The sequence below is a fragment of the Mirounga angustirostris genome, unplaced genomic scaffold (genome assembly GCF_029215605.1).
Source record: "Mirounga angustirostris isolate CCGP_5_RB_7025 unplaced genomic scaffold, mMirAng1.0.hap1 SCAF_12, whole genome shotgun sequence".
NCBI lineage: Eukaryota > Metazoa > Chordata > Mammalia > Carnivora > Phocidae > Mirounga > Mirounga angustirostris.
Window position 1 is genome coordinate 86,954,932 of NW_026991720.1, and position 21,645 is coordinate 86,976,576.

The 21,645-nt window shown below is 43.2% G+C and overlaps 1 protein-coding gene and 1 pseudogene across 1 annotated transcript in view; one reads left to right on the forward strand and one right to left on the reverse strand.

The window, feature by feature from the left end:
* Window positions 1–3,982: 3,982 nt before the first annotated feature.
* Window positions 3,983–21,645, reverse strand: part of LOC123835668 (uncharacterized) — a 101,869-nt gene continuing 84,206 nt past the window's right edge. Inside the window, exons 4-5 of the transcript XR_010406580.1 lie at window positions 4,665–4,743; window positions 3,983–4,134 (exon numbers count right to left, since the gene is read on the reverse strand). The gene's annotated coding sequence lies outside the window, so the exon portion shown is untranslated. The remainder of the gene's footprint in view (window positions 4,135–4,664; window positions 4,744–21,645) is intronic.
* On the forward strand, window positions 20,963–21,291 carry LOC123836013 (mitochondrial import inner membrane translocase subunit TIM14-like; annotated as a pseudogene).

Below are 21,645 nucleotides of genomic sequence, written 5' to 3' on the forward strand. Positions count from 1 at the left end.
CTTATGACCCCAGTTTAACCCTGATTACCTGCTAAAAAGCCCTATCTCCAAATATAGTCACAATTGGAGGTGAAGGCTTCAACATAGGAATTATGGGGACACGATTCAGTCCGTAACTAGGCCTAAGGCTCCTTTCAAAAAGCACAGGGAGGTTTACTAAGCATCTTCTATCTGCTGAGCCCTGATCTAGGTGTTTGGGACACAGAGACTGACCCGCAGTGGCCTTTGCCCTCAGAGGGCTTGCTGTCTAGAAGGACTGGGTAGCTCTGATAAGGGATGATGGGGGCAGAATGCAGGCCTTCCGGGGAAGTGACTTGAGAAGACATTTGAAACATGAGAGGGTGTTCAGTGGCTAGAAAATGGAGGGAGGGTGTTTCCAGGAGCAGGGAGGCAGGCCTGGAGGATCCATTCTGAGGCCTGCAGGTCACATTAAGTGGGAGGGGAGGGACCCCTGAGGGGAGGCTGGAGTGGTGAGGAAAGGCCGTGCAAGGCCTGATGGGTGTTGTTGAGCTATGGGGTTGATTCCATAGCAAAGAGTCTCCCCTAAAAAGTTTTCAGCCAAGCATGGTCTATTCACTTCTGCATTATAGAAAGCCCTAAAATTCTCCAATTCACGTGATCTCTGGCTCTCCCTTATTACTATGTCATTTGCAGCTAACCGATGTCAGCCAATCAGTGATGGATCACACATTCACTAAATGCATTAATTCTTGGCTACTTCTCTAACAGGGGCAGTAGAGTGTGAGTGTGTGTGTGTGCGTGCACGCCCACGTATGTGTGCTTGATCAGACCTTGATTATAAATTGCCTTCTGGACTCTGCGGTCCACTTCCCTTTGGTCTGGAGAGGAAGCATACATCATACTTGAATGTTTTATTTCATTACAACAAACATCCATATGGATAATTAGGATGAGGGCTATTAAATTTGTGGTAATAATGGCAATGGAAAGCCTCACGATCCTGAACTCCCTGCTAACAACTCACTCAAGTCCCTAAGTCCATATCCTGAGGAATAAAAGCTTCCTTGTTTCCTGGAAAAGAGAATGAGTTTAGGTTTTGAAGAGCTGCGCCTTATCATAATTTCACAGAAGCCTGTAGAATGATTTGGAAGAAGACAGGGGAGCACCAGCTGGGTTTTATTAGGTAATTATTAGCAAATCCCTTTTTAATAACACCGATTTTAGTACCCTCTAAGAATTTTTTTTTAAGATTTTATTTATTTATTTGACAGAGACACAGCGAGAGAGGGAACACAAGCAGGAGGAGTGAGAGAGGGAGAAGCAGGCTTCCCGCTGAGCAGGGAGCCTGATGTGGGGCTTGATCCCAGGACCTGGGATCATGACCTGAGCCGAAGGCAGACACTTAACGACTGAGCCACCCAGGCGCCCCTAAGAATTTTTTTTTTAATAGTCCCTTCCCTCTTGTAAATTCTGTGCTAGAAGAGGACAGGCATTAAATAAAGCAATCTGATGCGCAAATACGGATTTACCAGTATACATCACTCAGGTAATATAATTAAAAACAAAATCTTTCCCCCAGAAAACCTCTCTATAACACTAGTAGAGAAAGAAAAACTCAGTGCTTAATTATTTAAAAAGCATTAAACCAGAACGTGATGCACAGCACAGTCAACCCGCTTAGAGAAGGCAAAGACAGATGCAATTTCACCTTTTTATAAAGCCAAGCAGATACAACCTGTTAACATACATGTTTTCAGGATAAAAGGTAACTAGTCCTCAAGACCATTTATTATAGACCATTCACCCTAGATTTAGCTGGTTAATTGAGGGCGACCATCTGGGTTAATTGGTTTTATGCACAGGAAAAATAAGCTCGCCTTATCTTCATGACAGAGGGAGCTTTGCAACTTGGAGCAGGTGCCGCTGAAGGTAGGCTCCTACCCTCCCACAGAAACTGGGAGATGAGGGAGCTGTCTCTCTTGACGATTACATTTCAAAGAGATGGCTCCCGTCCTTGAGAAAGACATTCCTGAGTCATAAAGCTGTCAAGAGCCTTATATAGTTTCTAAGAGGATTTTTTTTTTTTTAAGATTTTATTTATTTATTTGACAGAGAGAGAGACAGCGAGAGAGGGAACACAAGCAGGGGGAGTGGGAGAGGGAGAAGCAGGCCCCCCACGGAGCAAGGAGCCCGATGCCGGGCTCGATCCCAGGACCCCAGGATCATGACCCGAGCCGAAGGCAGACGCCCAACGACTAAGCCACCCAGGCGCCCCTCTAAGAGGATTTACACACATTGCAGACACAGAGAAAATTTACAATTGTAAGATTTCTAAATGCTCTAGGAAAAGTAGAGTGAGGGGCTAGCTAGGTACAGACCCGGTAAAACTCCACCTCGCAGCAATAACAATCATACTAACAGTGGGAAGATTTCACATAGTACTCACCATGAGGGAACTTATTTAACGCCCACCACAGCTGTATAGACAAGACTAGTCTACCCCCATTTTACACATGAGGAAACTAGGCCAGGTCACGTGCCCAAGATCACAGAGCCAGTAAGTAGTAAAATTGAAGTTCACACCCAAACAGTCTGTGTCCATTGTCCCCAGTCTGAACCATTCGGCCATCCTGTCTCTGGGAAAAGTAAATGTTTCCATGATTTACTGTTGGTTAGTATATGTATGTGGTATTTCTGGAACGACATGGTGCTATTTATACGATTGTGCATTCAAAACAAAAAACTAACAAACGATAAAAACAACTTGCCAATATTTATTGACCTCTTCCTATTTGCCAGGTTTGCCTTTTAAGTCATAAACACCTTATAAGCATCATCTCAGTCACAATCTTCAGGAAGCCTTGGGAAGGGTGTACCCCCATTTTTCAAATGAAGTACAGAAATGTTCAAGAACTTCTCTAGAGTGACCCAACCAGTAAATGGTGGAATTAGAATTCAAAGCCAGAGAAAATGGCTTCAGAACACATACATTTAGCAATAAATTGTATGTCTCCAAGAAAATCAGGAAATCTATATTATCAAGGAAGGCCAGTTGACTCTCAAGAAAGTAGAGAAGAGAAAGCCTGTGAATTTGAGCTTGAGAGAGGGAGGGAGGGAAATGATACATATTATCAGTCTTACCCTGAACAGGAAGGGGAAGAAGCTCAGAGGCAGATGTGTGAGGCTGAATATTCAATATCAACAGAGACAAATTCATTATTTTGAGAAGCCAACACATTTGGGTTGCGTGATTTGCAATTTCATGTGCGGTAATACTCAATTTGGTTTTGCTTTTATTTATATTTGTAAAGGATTGTCATGACCACATAGTGAAGTGTTAGTCATGAGCTAGTTCATAAAATGGAAAGGCAAAACAATCATGAAAAATTTCAGAGGAGCGCAGGAGAAGTCGCTAAGCTGGGACTGGCACATTAAGATTGACACAGGATTTATTAGTTCTTGTGCAATGCACTAAGAATTGAGGATGCTGACGTCCTACCCTGCCATGCGTATGTTTTTTGGGCTTCATTAATAAAAGCCTTTCAGCCTCTATGCAATATGGAATGGCTTCATGTTAAAACTGGACAGTGGATATTATTAGGATTAACAAACCAGCGCCAACATTCTAGTGTCAACGCTTCTACCAAGGAAATGTGCCTCTTTCTTGCTGGCAATAGATTCTGCAGTATTTCTCAATGGGGACAAGAGGAAGAAAAGAGATGTTCATGAATTAACACTCAAAATTCCTTCTCATGAATTACTTACTTCCTAGAAAATGTCACATGAGAAAGCGTTGAGCCTGCTGTCAGTCCAGTCGTCTGCTGCATACAGGACTAATGCACAGTTATCAGCACCTGATTCTTAGGCCACTCTCTGCCCCTTCTCAGTTAGAAGATCTACGGGAGTAGCCAGAAGAATAGTTTAGCAAATATCCTCCAACCCTCCCTATGAAAATCAATATCTCAGATCTAAAGGGAGGTAGGACACAGAAAAAGATAGCGAGAAAGGCAGAGAATATAAAGATTTTTTTTAAGTTTATTTTTTTTAGTACTCTCTGCACCCAGTGTGGGGCTCCAACTCACAACCCCAAGACCAAGAGCCACGTGTTCCTCCAACTGAGCCAGCCAGGCGCCCTGGTGTTTTGTTTTGTTTTGTTTAAAGAAAAAGAAGAACCTAGGGGAAGAAAGGAAGAAAATGTGGCAGGACTGTCTCAGATGGTACATTTTTCATTTCCCAGATACCTCTTTACATATTTGTACTACTATATATTTAGTTAAAGCCAAGTGTTAAAATCTCCATCTGCGGGCTGAGGGTGAGAGAGCCCCTCACCCACCTCCGCTCCTTCATGGCAGTGGAAGGAATGGAAAGCCTCTAGAAGTCTGCACTGAGTTTGCAAGTCACTGAGTACCTCTACTAAGTTGCTCAATATTTGTTTTTCATGAATGCCTGTGCCTGGTTTGGTTTCATTCAACAAACAACTTTTGAGCACCTATGATATACCAAGCACCTCATTAAGTTGGGAATACAAAGGTGAAGAGGACACAGTGTCTGACTCAGGGAGTGCAGTCCAGCACCTTGGCATCACCTGGGAGATAGACATGCAAATTCGCAGGCTTTACCTCAGACCTACTGAGTCAAATTCTGCACTTTTAACAAGATCACCAGGTGATTCTGAGACAAATTGAGGTTTGAGAAGCACTGACCTGGTGGATTATTGGCAGGGACAGGGAGGTCCTCTTCTATTTCTTAACTCCTCCATTGTGTCGACCAAGAAAGAATTCCCTGAAAATTTAAGCCAACAGGCACTTATTTGGGCAGTTAGAATTGCAATTCAGGAGACACAGACTCAGGTAGAAACCTGACTCTTGTTCTGAGGAAGACAACAGAAGGGGTAGAATTCTAAAGGCTACAGGTCAGGAGTACAGTTCTTATTTAGGTCCTCTATATAAAACAGAGATTGAAAGTAGGTTAACTAGGGGGCACCTGGGTAGCTCAGTGAGTTAAGTATCTGCCTTTGGCTCAGGTCATGATCCCAGGGCCCAGTGATTGAGCCTCTCATTGGGATCCCTGCTTAGCTGGGAGTCTGCTTCTCCCTCGGCTTCTCCCTCGGCCTCTCCCTCCGGCTTATATTCTCGCATGCTCTCTCTCTCTCAAATAAATAAAATCTTTAAAAAAAAAAAAAAAGTAGGTTAACCAGGATTGGTTGGGTATGCAAATGAGGGACGGAAACTTGTGGAATCATTGGTTCCTTTTGGAAAAATGTTAATGATTCCATCTGAAACCACAGAAAGTGAAACCATAGATATGGGGGAACTACTATACATTTTCCTTCTTTCCTTTCTCCCAACTCCCTATCCCTCTGCCTCAGCAGCCTTTACTAACACTGTAGATGCCACCAAGCAGGCAGTCACATACACTAGCTCAGTCCCAAATAAGAATTTGGATGCAAAGTAAATTATAGGATGCAGAAAGAAGGACTGGTGTGGCCTTTCTGCTAGGGTAAGAAGGCCTTAGAGAATCTAGACGGCCTGGTGACTGGGCGGTAGCTTCCTATCCGGCTGTCTTCCTAGAGCACTGCGGTCGGGGCTGGGGAGTGTGCTGGTGGGGACTGTGAGTGGGACTGTGGCGTGCAAGTAAAGATTTAGCACGTGAAGGTGAAGTATACCCTGGCTTTCATCAACCCACCGGTCAATTACACAACAACTACAACAAATTCAGACCCTCTGATCACCTATAAAGCTAGTGGTAATCAAACTGCAGCCAAAATCAGTATTGGACTTTTTTTCTTAATTCAGCACCAAAGTATGTTGTGAGCATGCACTTATTTTCAGCCCAGATCCAAACCCCCTGCGGTCAGAGGGACAAACTAATGATCACCCGGAGAGAGACTATGGATGCAATAGGAAAGTGGAAGTTGGGGTTTCCGGTGTTGCTTCTCTAGAAATTGGGTCAGGAGGGAAAAACAAGTCAGAGACAGTGGCACGCTCTCTGCCCTGGGAGCACTGTGTCAGCTGTCCAGCCACACTGGTCATTTACAGTGTACTGAATACAGTGAATCTAAACCAGCCCAAGAAAGGGCATTTGCCCACTGTTCCAGCTCTCTATGCCACGTTAACAAACTATCCCAAACCTTTGTGGCTTAAAACCGTGTCAAAGTTCTGCTGGAGGGGCGCCTGGGTGGCTCAGTCATTAAGCGTCTGCTTTCGGCTCAGGTCATGATCCCAGGGTCCTGGGATCGAGCCCCACATCGGGCTCCCTGCTCAGTAAGAAGCCTGCTTCTCCCTCTGCCACTTCCCCTGCTTGTATCCCCTCTCTCACTGTGTCTCTGTCAAATAAATAAATAAAATCTTTAAAAAAAAAAAAAAAGTTCTGCTGGAAAAACTCACACCCATTAGGATTGCTACTGACAACCACTTTTGTTATATCTCACAATTGTGTGGATCAGGAATTCAGGAAGGGCCCAGCTGGGCAAGTCTCCTGCTCCGTGTGGCATCAACTAGGGTCACTTGGCGGCCTTCAGCAGGTGGCTGAATGGCATGGAGGGTCCAAGATGACTTCCCTCACATGTGGGCCCCTTGGAATAGAAGGCTGGAGAGCTGGGCTCAGCTGGGCCTCTCTTGCTCTCCATATGCTACCACGGCCTCACCCATATTGTCACTCCAGCAGAGGAATCAGAAACCGCCTGTACTCAAAAGATGTTCAGAGAAGGCAAATCAAAACCACATTGCGATGTCACCTCACACTCATTAGGATGGCTACAGTTACATTACAAAAAATCAACTCAGCACATCTTAAAGATTTAATTTGCTTTATTAATTGATTCATGAGTTGGGCAGATCTCATCTCACAAGTAGAGGGGAGTTCCAAAGGGGTACGGAAAAGAAAATGTTTTTAAAGGTAGAGAGGGAGCAGAAAAAAGGAAATTACTAGCAAAGAATCCATTGTTTTAGGCACAGTCACCCGGGCGAATGGAAAGGGTCTGTCAGTAAGTTTCCTTCTGCTGACTGGGTAATTCCCATGCTGACTGGTTAAAGGTTAAAATTGCAGTTAGGTTGGGGCTCCTGGCTGGCTCAGTGGAGTGTGTGACTCTTGATCTTAGGATGTGGGTTCAAGCCCCACATTATGTGTAGAAAGATTACTTAAAAATAAAATCTTTAATAAAAAAAAAATTGCAGTCAGGTTAAGGATTAAGTCTTGGTTTACTGAGGGCGCCTGGATGGCTCAGTCTGTTAAGCATCTGCCTTTGGCACAGGTCATAATCTCGGGGTCCTGGGATTGAGCCCTGTGTCAGGATCCCTGCTCAGCAGGGAGTCTGCTTCTCCCTCTCCCTCTGCCCCTCCTCCCCACTTGTGCTTTCTCTCTCACTCTCCCTCAAATAAATAAATAAAATCTTAAAAAAAAAAAAAAAAAAAGTCTTGGTTTACTGACTTAGGGCCTTAACCTAACTGACACCATTTGGGGCCTGTAGTTTTACTTTTAACACTACCATCCCCCCCCAACCAAAAAAAGCAGAAAGTAAGTGTCAGAGAGACATGAAGAAATTAAAACCTTTGTGCAGTGTTGATAGGATCATGAGATGGTGCAACAATATGGAGGTTTCTCAAAGAATTAAAAATAGAACTACCATATGATCCAGCAATCCCACTTCTGGGTATATAGCCAAAAGAATTGAGAGCAGGGTCTTGAAGAGGCATTTGCACACCCGTGTTTATCACACTACAACCCAAAACAGGGTTTGCCTCTTGGTGGGTGCTGAGCCAAAAGACACAACCAGGCCAAAGAGTAGAAAAGGAAGGATTTCACTTGCAACAAGTAAGAACACCAGAGATATTTCCCAAAGCAGCATCTCCCTGAACAACAAAATTGGAGCAATTTTAAGCTACGAGTGCATGCATATTCATGGAAGGGCCGGGCCAAGGAGCGTCCCATATGAAATTGGGGCAAAAGTCATCATAAGTTAACAGGGTCCAGGTCCTGGGTGATTGAAGTCACAAGGCTGGCAAGGGTTGGCATCATTCAGTCTCTGGCTCCAATTAATCCAGTGTTCAAGTGCTCAAAGTGGCTTCTATACTGAAAAACAACTCAAGAATGTGTGTGAGGTCAATTTTTCCTTGTGAAACAGCACTGAGAGTTTTACCACCAATTCATTGTCTCTGATATGGTGAGGTTATCTTCCTGGCCTGGTCGTGGCTGTTCCCTTAAAATCATCAACTACTGAAGTCTCTTTTTCTACAGTTTTCACATATCCCAGGAAGTTCTGCAAGATATGTGCTTAGGCAAGTAATGCTGGTCAGGCATTAATCACAAAACAGCTGGGGACCTACAATGACTTTGACAATGACAATGACTTTTCTTATGTCAAGAAAGCATCGGGGAATGGGGCGCTTGGGTGGCTCAGTCGTTAAGCGTCTGCCTTCAACTCAGGTCATGATCCCAGGGTCCTGCTCAGCAGGAAACCTGCTTCTCCCTCTCCCACTCCCCCTGCTTGTGTTCCATCTCTTGCTATATCTCTCTCTGTTAAATAAATAAATGAAATTTTTTAAAAAAATTTTTAAATAAAAAATATATGTAAAAAAAATAAAGAAAACATTGGGGAGGAGGAATTCCTGTCCCCTCAAAGTTCCTTCTAGCTGGACTAAAAATCAAACTGCCTTGAGACAGATTGACAGGAGAAAATCAAATTTAATAGGTGTACGCCGGGGAATCCATGTAAACATGGAAATCCCAAAGATGGACAAAATGGGATATAGATGTCATTCTGGGGGTAGGGGCCTGGAACATCAGAGGAATGCATACAGAGCGATAAGAAGAGCAAATGTTTGATAATTAGATGTTTGCCCTTCCATACAGATGGGTCACTCAGATAAAATTGATCTATGTTAATAACTTATTCTGGGGGCGCCTGGATGGCTAAGTCGTTGAGTGTCTGCCTTCGGCTCAGGTCATGATCCCGAGGTCCTGGGATCGAGCCCCACATCGGGCTCCCTGCTTGGTGGGAAGCCTGCTTCTCCCTCTCCCACTCCCCCTGCTTGTGTTCCTGCTCTCGCTATGTCTCTCTCTGTCAAATAAATAAATAAAATCTTTAAAAAAAAAACACAACTTATTCTGGAAAAGACCCCCAATTTAGATTCTTCTGTGTGGTTAAGGGAGGGACAGAAGTTTCTCTTGAGCCTGCAGAGTCATGAGAAGACAGACACCATATGATTCCCCTCACAGGAGCTATCTAAAGTTGTCCAACTGGTAGAAACAGAAGGAATGGCAGTTACCGAGGAACGGGGGAAGGGGGAAAAAAGGAGTGTTGTTGCAGGGAAATGGAGTTTCAGACTTGCAAGATGGAAAAGTTCTGGAGATTTGTCTCACAACGATGTGAATATACTAAACACTCCTGAACGTCAAAGTGGTTAAGATGGTGAATTTTATTTTATGTGTTTTTGCCACAACAAAAAATAAACTGCCAGTACTCTTTTTTTTCTTTTCTTTTCTTTTTAAGATCTATTTATTTATTTTAGAGACGAGAGAGAGAGCTCTGTGAGTGGGGGGAGGGGCAGAGAGAGAGAGAATCTCAGACAGATGCCCTGCTAAGCAGGGAGCTGGACTCCGGGCTTGATCTCACAACCCATGAGATCATGACCTGAGCCAAAATCACCAGTCGGAGGCTGAACCGACTGAGCCACCCAGACGCCACCGCCAGGTCCCTCAAAGCCTAGATTCAAAGGGAGAGGAACAGAGACAACCCCCCCCCCGCCCCGCCCCGCAAATGAGAAGAAAGCTAAAGAATCTACAGCCGTCTTTAACGTGCTCTGCCCACCGTGGGGCACATCACGTCTAGAGCACCTGGGGACACAGAAAGCGAGACTTTACTTCCAGGGGCCTGTGTCAGCCTCCTGGGCAGGAAGGCTGTCAGGAGGCCCCGTGAGAGGTGAGTGTGGTTTGAAACAATGGAGTGGGAAGAAACGGCAAAGCTTATAGAGTCAATGAGAAAAAAAGGTCTGGAATGCCTCCCTTCCTCATTTTCACAGCAAAGATTCAGGAGCCATTGTGCTAAAAGCTCCCAGCAAGCGTTTTTCTCACTCCGACCCCTGCCCGCCCCCCACCGCCACCCCCCAGCTATCCTGGGGCGGTGGGGGCTCCGGGCCCTCATTGAATGGGTTGATAGGAACAGTGAGCAGAAGCGGACCACAGGAGACCTTTCAAAGTCCGCAAACACAGGGAAAATTCAACAACGCAGCATTTAGATAGTCTGGACAATGTGGCCATTATAAATGGTGCTCTCCGGAGCAGTGATTCAAATGACAGCTCCGCAAAGGATTTGCAAAGAGCCCTTTAGAAATGGAACATGGGCAACTCAGAGCCCCATGACATGTTACAAGGACAAACCCGACTGAACAAAGATCCAGAGCAGTGTTGAATGACTTATTTATTCAGTCCTGCTCTGTACAAACCTGGGAGAATATGACATCTGTTAAATTGCCTCCCCTGAAGGGTGCATGGGAAATGGGAGCGAAAGTGCAGAAAAGAAACAGTGTTTTACAAAGCGGGGATCACAGGGTAACCACACGCCATTCTGCAGGCAGCCCCGATGTCCCAGTCGTTGGCCTGAAGAAATGATGGCCACATCCGGAGAGGGAAACCCGGCCTTTCATCCTCTTCCACCTAGCGGCTTCCCAAATCTGTGTGCAGGGCCCACACTGCCCAAGCCCTCACTGTGCTTGCTCTTTAAGTCATCCTAGTGGCATTCTCACGTTGCTGCTCCCGGCAAAGTGTTTTCCTGATACTGTGGGGGGAGTGTTTGTGTTCCAGTCCCCACCAGCGCGAACATACTGGTTATTTTTAGCCTTGGAGTCTGCAGGATTCTCAAGTACCCTGGGATGAATGTCTAAGGAGCTCAGACTCCAAGCAGATATTCCCAGGAGGCCCAGTGATGAGCAGTCAGTTCGAGGCACAACAAGTACCTCATGAGCCAAATGGCAGGAGGTCCTCGCCCCCCTCCGGAGAGTGAGCGCCTCCTTCAGTCTTGTACCCTGGGAGCCTCCCCGGCCCCACCCAAGTCCAGCTGGCTCTCTGGCTCTTCTCATTTCCCATTCACTCCTCAGCTCCCTGCCCAGCCTTGCCACTGCAGGTGGGGAGTGCAGTTCCAAGGCTAACCAAGTCAACAAAGAAGAGACCTTGAAGAGGGAAAGGCTGACTAATCAATGGTGAGGTCAGGGAGGGATCCAGTGAGGGATCCACTCACATGGAGGATATGGGTGACCCAAGATGGCAGCAGATCCAAGAAGGATTGGTGGTGACTGACCCACCTTGGGCAGCCACTAACTGAGTTAGACCCCCCGATGGTGGGGTGTGAACAGGAACCTTGTGAGATTGGCCCCAGCAGTTCCCTTCCTACAAGAAGGCTAAGGATCTTCCCAGGGAGATGCCTACCCTGCAGGAAGCTGCCTTCTCCTCCTCAGGCTTGGTTGTCAGTGCTGGGGGGGCCGGGGGGGTTGCTGACTGAAAGCCCCTCCAGCCCTGTCTGCTCTCTTCCCAGCCCACTGTGATGTCATAAAGCCAAATCAAGCAGCTTAGAGCCAGGGAAAAAGTGGGAGTCTCTGGTTCCTGGATGCCAACAAATGGTTCACACCAAAGCAGGCTTTTCTATCATGAAATCAGGGGTATATTTATTTGCAGACATCAAGAAAATGAGGGCTACCTTCTTGCCTCCCTCTTCCCCTGCTTCACCCACATAGGGCCCTGGCACTTCCGTATGCTACCTGCTCTTCCATGCGCACACCCACCTTTTCAAAACCCATTCCCCTCTCCTGCTTCATGTATTTATAACCTGCACCCACTCCTCCCTCTCCCCCACCCCAGCTAGCACCTTTCATGGATTTTAGTGGAAAACCCAGACATTTCGCTCTGTGCATTTGAAATACAAAAATATTTGGAGTGAAGAATGCTAGAGCAGTGGAATCATGGACACACAAACCCAACTTTGGATTCCATCTTGCAAGACCGCCTCCGGGGCAGCAGAACAGAGAGCGCTCAAGGTTCAGAAGCACCTGTAGCTCGGTGTAAAACCCATGGGTTGCCTTTGTTGCTTTTAATAATATCCGAAGAAAGCATTCCCTTCCATAGGACTTCTACCAGCGTGATGCAATCTCAGAGAATCACTACAGATTAATCATCATTAGGACATGATCACATTTCAATTATCCTCTGTGTAGTCTGGGTACATTAAAGCAACTGAGTTCTCTCGCTGAGAGAAGTTCATTAGAACTGTAATGTGCATAAGATATTTTAAAGTGTTTTCAAGTGTATTGGAAAACAACAAGGGGATAAATGCTAGAAACAACAGAATCTTCCAGAGGTTTCTCTAGCACTCATTCAGAAACCATAATCTTATCTTGTGATGTGGGAACGGGGGCTGTAACTAAATAATGGACCAATTGTTTTATTATCATTTGTAGTTTCTAAGTACTCTGTGATGAAAACCCAACGGGCTGTTTCCTTTCAGCCCAAATCTGGCCATCTAGATGCATTTACCCATCTTCACAATATATAAGGACGCTTAAACCCTGGTTAACAGTGCCAAAGTGTATGGAAATCATCCAAAGAAAGGAGTCAATCATACTATTTGTAGTCTAGTTGTATCAATACAGGAATCGTGGGGCGCCTGGGTGGCTCAGTCGTTAAGCGTCTGCCTTTAGCTCAAGTCATGATCCCAGGGTCCTGGGATCGAGCCCCGCGTCGGGCTCCCTGCTCCACGGGAAGCCTGCTTCTCCCTCTCCCACTCTCCTGCTTGTGTTCCTGCTCTCGCTAACTCTCTCCCTCTGTCAAATAAATAAAATCTTTAAAAAAAAAAAAAAAAAACAGGAATCGTCCCTAGTAGTGTGCTGGACAAAAGGAAAAGCAGCTTATCCCCTGAGAATTCGTCCTAAAGAAAGAATTTAAAAGAACAAACAGAGCTTTATATGCAGATATTTATTCTTGATAAATTTTAAAAAAATGGGAAACCTACCTACAATCTGCCAGTGGTCAAACAGCTGAGAATGGGAACTGGGCATGGAATGAAAGGAATGAGAACGGAATGGAATATTCTGCAGCTCTTGGAAACTGATGCTAATGGGACACCTCGCGGGCTCAGTCAGTAGAGCATGCAACTCTTAATATCGAGATTGTGAGTTCGAGCCCCATGTTGGGTGTAGAGATTACTTCAAAATAAAAAATCTTTAATAAAAAGAAAAGGAAATTGATGCTGATGATGCAGAGTGGAAATGTAGAAAATTGTTTTTAATATGTTAAAAGTGTCATGTATTCTGTGATTCCAACTGTATAAAATAAGTGCACATTTAGATATGGAACGGAAAGATACATAGGGAAGAAAGCAATGTCTCCTTTGCAGCTGTTACAATGTTGATTGTATAATAAATAAATAACACTTGGAAAGCAAAGGAAAACGCTCAAGTGAGACATTTTCTGTGCCAGGCAGAAAAATCGTTGATGCTTGGGATCATTTCACATTCTTCCTTGCTCCTTCAAAGCAGCCTATAATCTTCACCCGGATGTGGGGAACACACATGTCTGGGTGATGGGGGCTCCCCTTGCCGGGAGACTGTGCTGTTTGTTTATGGAACAGGAGCCTCAAACTTTTCAGTCATCTCTGATAACAAATCTAAAGTGCCTTCAAACCATTTGCTGGTGTGGTTTTTCTGTGACAGCTATGCACAAAAATCTTGCTGACCGAAAATGATGTATTTTTTCTTTCTCTTTCTCTTTCTCCTCCCCCTGCCCCCCCCACCCCTTTCTGCAGTTCTGCTAAGCCAATATTCTCTAGAATGAGCACAAAACAAATCAAATAACAGCTAAACAAATCGAATAAGAGCTTTTGTACATCAACATCAAGAAGGAAGACTTGGGAGAAATCAGAGTACAGAGACAGATCTGGACAAGAGTGAACCATCTACTTGTCAAGGCACCTTCTAAATCTGGATGGGCAGAGATGGGAGTGATTTTCTGGAAGGAGATGTGATAGCGGATTAAACACCAGCTCAAGGGAAGCTATCATCGAATAGGATCAGATCACATTCATGAGAAATCACATTCAGGAAATATTTTAAGAAAGAGGAATATAAACGTGCTAGAATTAACATGTAAAATATGTATGTACTGAGGTTTGTAAACTGTCCTTTTTTAATCAAACCGAAAACAAAAAGCTTTAATCTTTCAACCTTATTTTAAAAAAAAAAAAGGCAGTCAATCCTAAATTATTCCTCTCTCAACAGCCAAGAGGCTGATCAAGCATCATTTACAGAGGAAGACGGCTTAGGAAAATGCCTCTGCGTATTTTCACAGGAGCCCTGATCCTCGGTTCCCCATCTCTGCCGTGTGTTTATTTCACTGTGTAATTAGTTACAACCACTCAGTTAAGAGATGTAACACTTCAAACTTTTTATGGAGTCTGTGTTCAGTTTAGTCTGTCTGTACAAGTTATTACTGAGAAAGTGTTTCTGACATATACTATAACTCCATCAAGCTGTATATTACAGGAAGTACATCTTTACATCATAGGTCCCCGAGCAACATAGCTCTCCCTATCTTTCAGGAAACAGCATCAAGGAACTCTGAAAAATATAGAAAGCTCATTTCACCTTGGATGCTCACATGTAATATATAGACTGCTATCAAATAAATACTTTTTTCTAATTCTCCCTAGTAAATGCGTAGGAATTTAATATACTTTATAAATAGGCATCTAAAAGCTCTCCTCTTTTTTTTTCTATTTCTTTGCTGTACATGTCGTCAGAAATCCATAGCCTTTCTTTCCCTTACTAACAGGTACTCATTTCTGTTTAAGAAAAAAAATCATTCCATTAAACCTATTTCTAAATGATAGTAAGTGGTACTAACAAAATAAATAATAATAGCCTTAGAAATAAATGAATATATACGTATACAGGTCAAGAAAATTGGTAGGAGTAAGTTGCCTGTTTGTTTACTAATGTTGGTTTTTCAAGAATACTCAGATTTCTTTGAGTGGGTGGACATTTGGAAGTAGTTAAAACTGGTCAGTTGTCTTCAGCAATGTTTTGCTCCCAGGCTTCCCCCCCATCCCCCTCATCACATATCTTGCCAATATCCAACAGCAGAAAAATACGTTATACTGAAGTAGCCACCTTCTTGAGAATGGGCACAAGCTTAAAACATACATGCGGGGGGAGTAATCGGTGTGAGCCAAACTATGTCCTATACCCGAGCAGAAAACATGGACATGTAGAATGCCTTCATTTTTAGACTCAAAATTAAGATCAAATTAGCATACATCCCTGGAACACCAGATGGAGGATAAGACAAAAAGTGATACAGATAGGAGTTGATTTCTTGTTCCCTGTCTCTATTAAGACAACTCTCCCATTTTTGCCAAATGTTCCTGGTACAACTATCTTTTCACCATAAACGAGATTATGTTTTAAATGGCTAAGAGTATATTACAGGTATGCTCAAATGAGTGATCCCCAAATCACAAAGGTATGGGTTTTCTAAAGAACCAAATTAAGGAAATACTTATTATCTCTAAAGGATTAGCCATTCTGGGAGTTACCTGTTAACATTAAATATTAGCTCTCCCGCTGCATTCCAAACACCCTCCTTACTAAATTTAATTACACACAACTTTTCAAGAATTCATCTTTTATTTAAAGGGAGGTACCTCTCTATCTACAAGAAAATTAGAAAGTGTTGGTTTTCTCTAATCCATGTAAATTACAGATTTAGGACTCCACTGGGAGTCCTACATCACTGATAGTGATGTTTACAAAAATGAAAAAGTGCTTCCTATCCACATACAAATGTTTTGTGAAATTGTTTTCCATAAAACCTAAGTGTAATTTAGCAAACCACAATACTCTGAGGATGGGTCATTGATGATGTACCATTTGTATGTATAGGTAACACACCTGTAAATCACTAAGTGTCAAGAAGTATGTTTTTATCTTTTTAAAAAAAAAAAAAGTGACTCCCTTTCTCATTCTCTTCCATTGTAGTGTGTCCAAAAAGTTGTGTGTAATTTTTTTAAGGTCCAGGAAATGTAAAGAAATTTGTTGGAATAACCGAATTTCTGTAAAAAAATTAAAATAAAAATAAGATTTTGTTATTTAAAAGAGGGCTTGGTGATGTGGCACACATTCAGTGCATTCAGTGTCTTTGTCCAGTGAGCCAGTGACGGCGTGACGATTTGATCAAAACAGCTATCTTCAGAAAATCTCTTATGTAGGGGCGCCGGGGTGTTCCGTTGGTAAAGCGTCTGACTCTTGATTTCGGCTCAGGTTGTGATCTCGGGGTCGGGAGATCCAGCCCTGCGTCGGGCTCCACACTGAGTGTGGAAGCTGCTTAAGATTCTCTCGCCTCCTCTCTCTCTCCCTGACCCTCCCCCCCAACTCCGTGTGCACACACCCGTGCACACGCTCTCTCTCTTTCTAACAGCAACAAAACAAAAAGAAAAAAAGAAAATCTCCTTTCTGTCAGATTCCATAATGTCCACCAACAGCAGACATTTATTAGGACCCTCATTTAGAAGGCATGATTAACATCCCCCAATCTCTTCTAGCCAGTATAGACATACCTCAAGCTGAATCTTCATATACTCAGCAGAATGAAATCAGTAAGCAAATAGCTGGACTGTTCAAGTAAAACTTGACCTGAAATACTCAATTTCTCAATCTCCACTTGGCAAATTGAAAATAGCCACCTGCTCCTCAGACATGAGCAAGCCTTTTCCAAAGGTTCATATTCAGTGCGTGCTGTCCAGATGGATTCCAGTGCCCCCTCTGTCACTTACTAGAGGATTCTGAACACCTCTCAGCCTCAGTGTCCTTATCCATAAAATGGACACAAATAATAATACTGGCCCCACAGTGTTGTGAGGACATACATTAAATTAGAGCATTGTTATGCCTGACTGGTAAGAGATATTCAGTGAATGTTAATTCCTTGCCCTCCTACTACATGCAAGACATTGAAGGAAGAAAAGAAACATAAAATACAGCTGCTTGCAAAACACTGAGGCTACTTAGAGTAACATAAGCAGGGATTGAAAAATTAGATGCCTAGAGTGGCCAGGTAGATAAGTAAATTGACAAAGCAAAACAAGCTGGGTTAGGGAGATAATAGGAAGTAATGGGCACTTCGGAGCACGAGAAAGCCCAGGTCCCGTCTAAAGAGAATAAATAGCCAATACTCAGTTCTAGTCATTCAACAAACATGTGCTGAGTCCCTACTCTGTGCCCGGAACTGTTCTAAATCCTGAGAAGATAGTGGTAAACTAGACAATCAAGGTCCCTGCTCTTAGAAGTCTTAGGTTCTAATAGGAAAAGAGACCATCAGCCCAGAAATGTCAGCTAAGAATAGATGCCCTCGAGAGAATGCAAACATGATGATGTGAGAGACATGGAGAGGCTGATCGGGGAAAGCAGCTATGAAAAGGTGGCATTTAAAGTGAGATCTGGGAGCGCCTGGGTGGCTCAGTCGTTAAGCATCTGCCATCAGCTCAGGTCATGATCTCAGGGTCCTGGGATCAAGCCCCGCGTCAGGCTCCCTGCTCATTGGGAAGCCTGCTTCTCCCTCTCCCACTCCCCCTGCTTGTGTTCCCTCTCTCACTGTGTCTCTCTCTGTCAAATAAATAAATTAGAAATCTTTAAAAAATAAAAATAAATTAAAAAAAATAAAGTGAGATCTGGGGGCACCTGGGTGGCACAATCAGTTGAGTGGCCGACTCTTGATTTTGGCTCAGGTCATGATCTTGGGGTCATGGGATCGAGCCCAATGTCAGGCTCTGCGCTGGGTGTGGTGTCTGCTTGAGATTCTCTTCCTCTGCCCCTCCCCCAGCTCTCTAAATAAATAAATAAATAAATAAATAAAATCTTAAAAAGATAAATAAATAGAGATGGAAATAAGAACGAGCCAGCCCTGTGAAGAAAGGGGGAAGATCCCATGCCACACACAAGTGTTTTATCTTTAAAAAAAAAAAAAAAGTGACTCCCTTTCTCATTCTGTTCTGTTGTATTGTGTCCAAAAAGTTGTGTGTAATTTTTTTTTAAGTTTTTTTTTTTTTAATTTGAGACAGAGAGAATGAGAGACAGAGAGCATGAGAGGGAGGAGGGTCAGAGGGAGAAGCAGACTCCCCGCCAAGCAGGGAGCCCGATGCGGGACTCGATCCCAGGATCATGACCTGAGCCGAAGGCAGACGCTTAACAACTGAGCCACCCAGGCGCCCACTTGTGTGTAATTTTTTTAAGGTCCAGGAAATGTAAAGAAATTTGTTGGAATAACTGAATTTTTGTAAAAAAATTAAAATAAAAAGGGGGAGACACAAGTGTAGAGGTTCTAAGGCAGGATTAAGGTCATTGCCCTTGAGGAGCCGCCAGGCAGCAGAGGCCGGTGACTGGAGCTGAGCCAGGAATGAGGTAGGCCAGGATGGTTGGTACTGTTGTCAAGTATGAGGCAAAGCCATTGGAGTGTCTTAAGGGGAGAGAGATGCAAGCTAATTTATCATTTTAAAGATTACTCTCGGCTTCTGCATCTAGCAGTATAAACCTGATACTCTAAAAAGCCTTCCTTACTCAATACTCTCAGGTCTTGGATAAATTACAGTGAGCTTATTTTTAATACACAGCTTAGCTTGCAAGAAAGTAAGAGAAATCCCAAAGGCATTAAAAAAGAAGAGTAAACTGAAAACTGAGCAGGAAGTGTAAACAAATGCAGAAACTGGGATTGCCAGTACACAAATGCATATATCAGAGCAGGGAGTGGGAGGCTGAGCCTTGGGCCACTGGAAGTGGATTAGCTGAATTTGAGAGTCCCCACCATAAAGTAGGACACTTGAAAAAGGCTGCAACCTTCAGACAAGTGCAGCACAGGAAAAATGTTCATGCTAGCAAACAAAAGTCTTGTCAAGAATTCCATCTCCAGGGGTGCCTGGGTGGCTCAGTCATTAAGCGTCTGCCTTTGGCTCAGATCATGATCCCAGGGTCCTGGGATCGAGCCCCGCATCGAGCTCCCTGCTCAGCGGGAAGCTTGCTTCTCCCTCTCCCACTCCCCCTGCTTGTGTTCCCTCTCTTGCTGTGTCTCTGTCAAATAAATAAGTAAAATCTTAAAAAAAAAAAAAAGAATTCCATCTCCACATTAGCTCTAGATGGAGTTGGCAGGGGAAGAGGGGGAGAAAGAAAAGGAAGAATAGTTACCCTCTGAAATGTTTAACCCATGTATATGCACCCCCCACCCCCGGTCTGGAATTCAATCTTACACTCTCTATATGCTCAAAGAAACTTCAAACCAAGAAATTAAAGAATTTGCCAGAGCCCTGGTAGCTGGCAAATTCAAATATACATCTTTTCGGAAGGAAAGCATCTTTATAACAAAGATCTCACCAATTCAGCTCCACAAAGTATGTATCCACAATATTTTATTACTACACATACAAATAAACCATGAGAGAGAATCAGCAGAAATCATGAACGACGGACTTATTGCCCCATAGATTTTAGATACTGCAATTACCAGACATGGAATATAAAATAACCATGTTTTATATGTAAAAGAAATAAAGATGGTATCTAAAACATAAACAATATAAAGAAGCCAGTAGATATAATCACTTAGACTTGAAGAAAAAGAAAAAAAAATTCTTAGAATTGAAAAATATAATCATTGAAATTTAAAACATGATGTATCAGTTAAATATAAGTTAGGTATAACTAGAAAGAGAACTTGTCAACTAGAAGACAGATCTAAAGAAATTACCTAGAATGAAATACAGAAAGCCAAGAGATTGGAATATGAAAAGCGGTTCAGCAACAGAGAAGATAAATATGTCTAATCAGAGTTCCAGTAGGAGAAATAGAATAAGCGAAAGACAATATTTGAATAGAAATTGGCTGAAATGTTTCCATAAATGATGAAAGGTATGAATCCACACATAGAGGAAGCACAATAGTAATCACGCAAGATAAATAAAAAGTAAATTCAAACATGACAGTAAAGTGTAGACCAAAGAAAGAGGAAGTACCATGAAAGTAACCAAAGAGAAATGGCATACCACCTACAAAGGAATCATTTCTAAACTGATCATAAATACCAGAGACATTAGCATATATATCCAAAGTGCCAAAGTAAAATAACTCTCAGTCTAAAATTGTGTTTCAGCAAAACTTTTCTAAGACCAAAAGTGAAATACAGTCATCTTGAGATGAACAAAGCTAAAGGGATTACCAGCAATAAAGCTACACAGAGGAATTTCTGAAAATGAACTGAGAAGTAAGGTTCAAGATGCAAAAAAGAATAGAGAGCAAAGAATTTGGTACCTATGTGGGTATATCTAAACAAGCATTGTACAAAATAATAATAAAACATCAAATTTACAGAATTAAAAAAAAAGACAACTAAGATACTGGATAACAATACCATGTCAAGGGCACCTGGGTGGCTCAGATGGTTAAGCTTCTGCCTTCGGCTCAGGTCATGATCCTGGAGTCCCAGGATCGAGTCCCGCATCGGGCTCCCTGCTCGGCGGGGAGTCTGCTTCTCCCTCTGACCCTCCCCCCTCTCATGTGCTCTCTCTCATTCTCTCTCTCTCAAATAAATAAATAAAATCTTTAAAAAAAAAACAAAAAACAATACCATGTCAAGTGAGATGAGATGACCAGAGTTAAGGCATTTATGTTAATTGGAAAGAGAGTTAAGATACAGATTAATAATAGTAATCACTAGCAATTGTTTATTTATAATGTGCCAGGTATATGTACCAATTCATTTAACCCCCGTAACAACCTTATGAGTTAGATACTATTGTTATCCTCAGCTCACAGATGGTTTAAATAATTTACCCAAGGTCACACAGCTAGTAAGCAAAGGCACGGAATTGTGGCTGCAATTCATCCATCCATCCATCCATCCATCCATCCATCCATCCTTTGGAGCGGATGAAGCGCACTTCCGGTGGAGGCTGGGGAGCCGAGCCAGAGCCCTGGCCAGTGGCCTGACTGTTGTTGCTGCAGGATTTGCAGGCCATTATGTTCTGCCAGCCATGAACCATATGGAGCCCCAAGCAAAATAAGTTTTTCAAAGTCTACCAAAATCTACCTTCTATGGTGGCTACTATATAGGTGGGTTTGCACCCAAAATGACAAAACGAGAAGCAGCATTATTACTAGGTATAAGCCCTCCTGCCAATAAAGGAAAAATAAGAGATGCTCATCGATGAAGTATGCTTTAAATCACCCAGACAAGGGAGGAGCTCCTTATATAGCAGCCAAAATCCATAAAGCTAAAGATTTATTAGAAGGTCAAGCTAAAAAATGAAGTAAGTGTGTGATGAATCTTAAGTTCTTGTTAGTTTATGTATACGAGTGCCAGCTTTTTATAATAAAATGCCTCAAAGCTACAAAAAGAAAAGTGTAGGAAAAGAACAAATAAAAAGCACAATGTAAGGGGCGCCTGGATGGCTCGATCGGTTAAGCATCTGCCCTCCGCTCAGGTCATGATCCCAGGGTCCTGGGATCCAGCCCCGCATCAGGCTTCCGGCTCAGTGGGAGTTGGCTTCTCCCTCTCCCTCCACAGCATCCCCTGCTCATGCTCTCTCGCTCTCTCTCTTGCTCTTTCTCTCAAATAAATAAAAAGTAAAAATCTTAAAAAAAACACAATGTAAGAATGAAG